This window comes from Ranitomeya variabilis, chromosome 1 (assembly GCF_051348905.1).
Source record: "Ranitomeya variabilis isolate aRanVar5 chromosome 1, aRanVar5.hap1, whole genome shotgun sequence".
Taxonomy (NCBI): domain Eukaryota; kingdom Metazoa; phylum Chordata; class Amphibia; order Anura; family Dendrobatidae; genus Ranitomeya; species Ranitomeya variabilis.
In genome coordinates, this window is record NC_135232.1 from 616,618,396 (window position 1) to 616,625,386 (window position 6,991).

A 6,991-nucleotide genomic window follows, 5' to 3' on the forward strand; every position below is an offset into this window, starting at 1 on the left:
ATGGAACAATGGCCACCGCTAGTGCGGGCACTATGAAGTCAGCACTTCTGGACGACACCAGGAACAGCTGATTGGTGGGGGTGTCTCATTACCACCAATCATACATTGATGACCTGTCCCAAGGATAGGCCATCATTGCTAAGTCTTAGACAACCCCTTTAAGTGTAACCCATCTTTAAGAGCAGAGATGGAGAGACACATTACAGAAAGTGGAGTCTTTATCTTTTCATTCCTGTTCTCCTGTCTGCTATCCTGCAAAGTCCAGTGAAGCAATGGCAGGATGCAATGCATGCTGGGAGGTGAAAGGAAGTCCGTTCCAGCTCCTATAGTGCTGATGGAATACTGATGATAAACTGCACTTTCAGACTGTGAGGTTTTTGTACATATTAGACTCTCTGTCAGCACCAGTGGTGTATGAGGTCGGCTTCAATATGCTTTTCTACAGGATTTTTGTGAAAGGCTTTAAAAAATATCTGAATGTGATAAGCTACTAAGAAAAATTCAGTTAAATTACTTGGAAAAAATAACTGATTCTTCAGCAGAATCAGGAGGAGCTCTGGGATTTTTACAAGGTATTCACATTTTTTTAAGCAAGTGACAGGTCCTCTATCATTAGTCATAAATACAATACACATGGAATAAAGGGGGAAAGCGTTAATAATACCAGGAGTAAAATAATAGAAATATGTCCCCCTAGTGGAGGTTTAGTAGATTGCAGGCAGCTCTCACTGTACTTTAGTGACCTCTGCTGGTAGTGGTGGGGATTTGTTTTCAATTGTATTTTAATTCTGTTCTTGCTGCATCTCACAATAAATACTAAGCAGGGGAAATTTCCTAGGATGGGTGAGTCACAGTCCAGCCTGATTTGTGCTGGATTTATGAAGAGGAGATCACCATGTAATAAATATGGTAAAGATTTAGATAGAAATCTACATCTGCTGTGGGTATCCGTAGAGTTGCTTTAAATGCTAAATTCTGGCATCTAGAAATGATGGAAAGTCTATCACATGTATAGATAAGCAAATGTGACCAATTTGCAAAGTGCATGTTAAGTATATATGTACTTAGAGAGATAGGACTGTTAGTGCTGCCATGCACCCCAACAGAATGATGAATCATATAGCAAAAGGTGCAGAGAGACCAAGTAACAAGAATGATAAGAAAACCATTAGATAATATGAAAACCAAACATATAGACCAAAAATGAGGGTCAGCATCCCCAACAATTGGTAAATGGATAGTAATGTCATTCCAAACGTGTGCACTAGGAGAGGAACGCCAGGGACCCTCCTCATCATCATAGAGGAAACGATTTAACTTGACTATTATTTTAAAGGTCCGAATTGCACAGACTCTACAACGATCAGTGCGACTCCCTGAAACATTTCTTAATCTCGAGCCTCTTTATGCTATAGGGCTGCAAGGCGGACTCGGACCAGCACTTGTACCGTCTCACGGGCGCATGGCAATGTCTCCATGCGAAGATTCACCGCTTTCTAGGTGGATCTAACAAGAGTCACTAACTCTGCACCTCAACCTGCCCCTTATTGCTCTGAACACATACACTGGTACAACACAGAATTTAGAGCTATTTATTGGCATACTGAAACCCTTTCCCCAATTTTTGAACTAAATTGAACTATAGCGCAAATATATTTAGTCTTCTAATTATGCCAAATAGGTGATAATGATCATTTTCATATGTGGGTTGAAACAGTCAGAAACAGAAACGGCTGTGCTTCTACAAGGGTGAGGTTGTGGACGATGGTTCCATGTCACATTTCATAGCAAGACTGACTGACTAACAGAAGGTAGTTATAATAATGAGGCTGTGCCAGTGGTCACCTGACAGCGCTAACAATGTCTACCACAGACAAGCTTAGCGCTAGCTCTCCATTTACCAGATCCCAGGGGTAGTTTTGCCCTTGTATGGCTATCTGGACTAACACAGGGGCCCCTGTGCTGGAGCCACGGAGTCAGCTGGTGGACGGAGGTGCAAGCTGGCCGGAGTAGTCGGGTCACCGGATCAGAACCAATGTGGCCGTAACTGTACAAAATCAGAAGATGCAAGAGTAGTCTGTACGGGAAACCAATATCCAACTCGGAGGCCTAGAAGAAGCAACGAACCAGAAGAAGACCTCATCTATCTGGCAGCTACCAGCAGTAAGATGGGAATGTTAGCATTTTACCAAAGCAGGGAGCTGGTTACTCCATCCAGACCGTTCATTGGCAGACTGGACAGCACTACAGGTCCCAGCCACTCTAGTCTTCATAGCTGGATGGAGCCTGCACTGCCCAGATCCTCTGATCCCACTGTCTCCTCCGTCACCAGAATGAATTTGGTGGTGCATTGTGGTAGAAGCAAACGTCACAAGACCAGATCCCAGAGGAGATGTGACAGTATCCCCCCACCTTCCTTTTAACAAGGACCACCGGACTATATTTATTTGGTAACAGAAGATGAAATTTCCTGGTCAGATTTTTGGCATTGATACCACTTGCCGGGACCCAGGATCTCTTTAATGCACCAGATATTGCACAGACCCTCTCACCATACAAGAGTCCATGATTCTCTGTGCCTCAAACTCCAAATTGCCTTTACCGCAGGAGGAGGAGGAGGAGGATCTCCGACTGGGAGACAGCAGAGAGTGACATTCCGCGACTATGGAGGATGCGCTTCATACAGTAATGCTGTGCATCTTCCGTTTACTTCATGGATAGAATATAGAAGCAGGGGCCCCTTTGTGAATGGGGGCCCTAGGCACGTGCCCAGTTTTCTCCTTCCTAACTCTCACCCAATTACAAAATTCTTCACTTGATGAATGGACTGATCTTGGGTGTCAGACATATTGGCTTCTCCGCAGGCTACCTGCTACACGCAGGTTCTGAATTTCCAGAGTGCCGAGCTACTTTTTATCCTTTGTGGGTTTGTGTGAATGGAAATAACCCTACAATCATCTCACCGGCAGGAGCCCGTATGTAAATGCTCCATCACAACATGGGACAATAAAAGAAGCCACATCCACGCCAGATAATTACTGATGATGCTGCAATTACACAGCTTGCAAGAAGATGTAGAAGGGACATGACTGGTCTAATACAAAGACATCTCAGACTTTTTTTTTATTTATTTTTTATTTTTATAAACAAATCTCAATTTATTGGGAGTATTTAATATAAAAGCAATACTATAATATTCATATTAATAATTTATTGTGATTTTATTAATAATGATTACTATTGGAATTATTATTAAAAGGAACCTGCCAAAATATTTATACAACTGAAATTAGTAGTATGGCTGTATAGGTACTAGTAATACGATAAAAATGATACCTGTCTTGTAATAATCTGATGTGCCAGCGCTGAGAAATCAAGCTTTTAAGCCACATGCAAATTAGCTCGAAAGTGTTTTGGGGGCGTGTCAAGGCACGCGGAGTGCATTACACATTGTTATCCATATTGGGGCTTCAAAGCTTGATTTCACAGCGCTGGCAGATCGAATTACCACATAGCAGGTACCATTATTATTGTACAAGGAGCTATACAATCATTCCAACCTGTAGTAAAAAAAATAAACAAAACAGTTTCACTTTAACCGGAATCTGTCAGAAGGTTTTTGCTACCTCATCTGAGAGCATATAAAACCTACTGTACAAGAGAAAAAAAATGAGCAAAAACCCTGCTCCATTTTCTCCTGTTACCTTTGGGAAAATAAAAAAACAAAATTGGATCTGAAATAATTTTTTTTGTGAAAAAAAGTTAAATGTTCATCTTTTTAAACATTCCAAAAATTCCTGTGAAGCACCTGAAGGGTTAATAAACTTATTGAATGTGATTTTGAGCACCTTGAGATGTGCAGTTTTTAGAATGGTGTCACACTTGGGTATTTTCTATCATATAGACCCCTTAAAGTGACTTCAAATGTTATGTGGTCCCTAAAAAAAATGGTGTTGTAAAAATGAGAAATTGCTGGTCAACTTTTAGCCCTTAGGCCGGCCTCACACTAGCGAGTTTTACGGACATATGAGCGCATAAACTACGTCCGTAAAATACGCATTACACACGGCCCAATGAATCTCTATGGCCCAGCTCATATCTGCAGTATATTACGCATCCGTAATATACGGTCTTGTACGGCCGTAGAAAATCGCAGCATGCTGCGTTTGTCACCGTATTGCGCAAAAAAATTGCCAATGAAAGTCTATGGGGGCGAGAAAAATACGGATTCCACACGGACCAGCAGTGTGACTTGCGAGAAATACGCAGCGGTGTTAGTGAAAAGCCGGTAATTCAATTGCCGGCTTCTCGTTTCTCCTTCCCAAACCCGACAGGATATGAGACATGGTTTACATACAGTAAACCATCTCATATCCCTTTTTTTTTTGCATATTCCACACTACTAATGTTAGTAGTGTGTATGTGCAAAATTTGGGCGCTGTAGCTTGTAAAATAAGGGGTTAACTGGCGGAAAAAATTGGCGTGGGCTCCCGCGCAATTTTCTCCGCCAGAGTGGTAAAGCCAGTGACTGAGGGCAGATATTAATAGCCTAGAGAGGGTCCATGGTTATTGGCCCCCCTGGCTAAAAACATCTGCCCCCAGCCACCCCAGAAAAGGCACATCTGGAAGATGCGCCTATTCTGGCACTTGGCCTCTCTCTTCCCACTCCCGTGTAGCGGTGGGATATGTGGTAATGAAGGGTTAATGTCACCTTGCTATTGTAAGGTGATATTAAGCCAGATTAATAATGGAGAGGCGTCAATTATGACACCTATCCATTATTAATCCAATTGTATGAAAGGGTTAAATAAACACGCACACATTATTAAATAGTATTTTAATGAAATAAACACACAGGTTGTTTTAATATTTTATTGCTCTCTCAATCCACATGAAGATCCTCGCTCTGAAAAATAATAAACCAACAATATACATACCTTCCGATGATCTGTCACGTCCCACGAAGTAAATCCATCTGAAGGGGTTAAATCATTTTACAGGCAGGAGCTCTGCTTATGCACTCGCTCGTGCCTGTAAACCCCGGGTACTGAAAGGAAAGCTGGGTGATCTGTAGTTACCTTGAGTTGCGGTGAGGCGCCCTCTGCTGGATGTCCTCATGAACTGGAGCCTTGGAAAAGTTTCTGTTATAGAATTTTTGGCTCGGGGTGAATTTAACCCCGTGTGTATGCTGTGTCCGTTCCCAATTATTATCAGATCTGATCTATTGAGCGCTCAAGAAAGAATGAACTCTGACACAAAGTGACAGTATAACATTCCATCCAGATCTCTGGTTTATTTCCTTAATACATGATCTTATAAAAGCGTATAAAATGGGAGTGGTTAGCAGATTAACATACAATTTAGCTATTATTTCATTGGCTGACTGAGTACATAATGCATTTAACTGAGTACATGACATCTTTGAACTATGGTCTACCTAGCAACAAACTGATCTTGCACTTTAGAAAACATCTGCCACCTTTATCCTGCTAGTCAGCAACATTTTGGGACATTAGTTTCGAATCATATGCTTTAACTTCCCTGTTCTCTGGTGATCTAAGCATACCAAAAAGTCCCGAGGTCTGTCTTGCCTAACTCATGTGATTAAATTGAGCAATTGATCATAAAATAGCTGAATATATTTGCTTTTAAGCTAGGACATGATTTAAAGGGATATACATGCAAGTGAGATCTACATGATATATATATTTCTATCACAAGCCCCCCTTAGATATCACTTGCCCTAATCCTAGCCTCCTGTCCCAAAGCGCTGCAACTCTTTTGTGCTGTCGGCGAACTGACATATACCTAACGTACATGCCCTACACCGTACAGACTTTTCGCAAATGGGCGGTCAGGAGATCTGTCCCTAAAGGGGGGTGGAAGCATTCATAGTCTCATATTGGCGAAGTTCTCCAATCAGCTCCACGTATTCATCCTCATCGGGGTGGGGTGCGTCGTCAGGTGGGTGAATCTGGATTCGGATAGGTTCGTCCAGGAGGAGATGTGGCATCAGGGGCATCAGGTTTGTGGTTTCCTTGACTGTCTTTTCCATCATCCTGCGGATACAAGGGATTACGCAGCAACCAGAAATTATCACAAGAACAAAAATAACAAGTATGGCTGCCCCAATCTGTGCTAATAATCTTTGCCACCCTTTCATCCATCCAAAGTACTGGTCCCAAGGATCCTTCACTCCTGAGTTTTGTTTCAATTCCTCTGATAGCTCGGTGAGTTTCTGTATCGCCACCGTGACTTTACCATTGGGACCAGTATTGTCTGGGATGTAGGTGCAACAGGTGTCTTTGATCATTTTACAAACACCTCCTTTTTCAGCTAGAATCATGTCTAGGGCCATCCTGTTTTGGAATGCCATGATGGAAGTGGGGCCCAACTGGTCTGCCAGACCTTTTAGAGCATCTCGGGTGTAGTTAACAAATCTCTGCTGGTTGTAATACACATAATTTATCCAATCAACATTTTTGTTCACAGTTATTATTGGCAACAATGACTCAAATCCTGCCTTGACTTGATCCCTGGCTTTGAATTCATCAGGTACCCCCCTTGGCACACCTACGTTGTCTATATAAACATGTGGATCAAAACTGCCTTTTGGGGCACTTGCCCGCTTTGGTCTGTTAACTGCAGTACTGGGTGAAGACTCACGGGTGTAGGGAAACAGGTGGAAAGGCATCAGAATTTTTGCCAGTGCACATTGGCCTACCCAAACACCCTCCAGTCTGCTACGTATCTTCATATCACCACAGATCCAGTATATGTCACCTAGGGAGACCACATGATTGATTAGGTTGTCAGTGGTGGTACTGTATTCTGAGCAGAACCCTTTAGTGAAGTTTTTTACATCCCTGCCAACCCCTGTGCGTGTGTAACAGGTGTAATTACCAGGGTATATTGTTATTCCAGTCCCTGGGGGGGTGTCTTTAGTCATGAGTGGGTACTTAGACTTCCAGTGTTCACAGGATGCAGAATG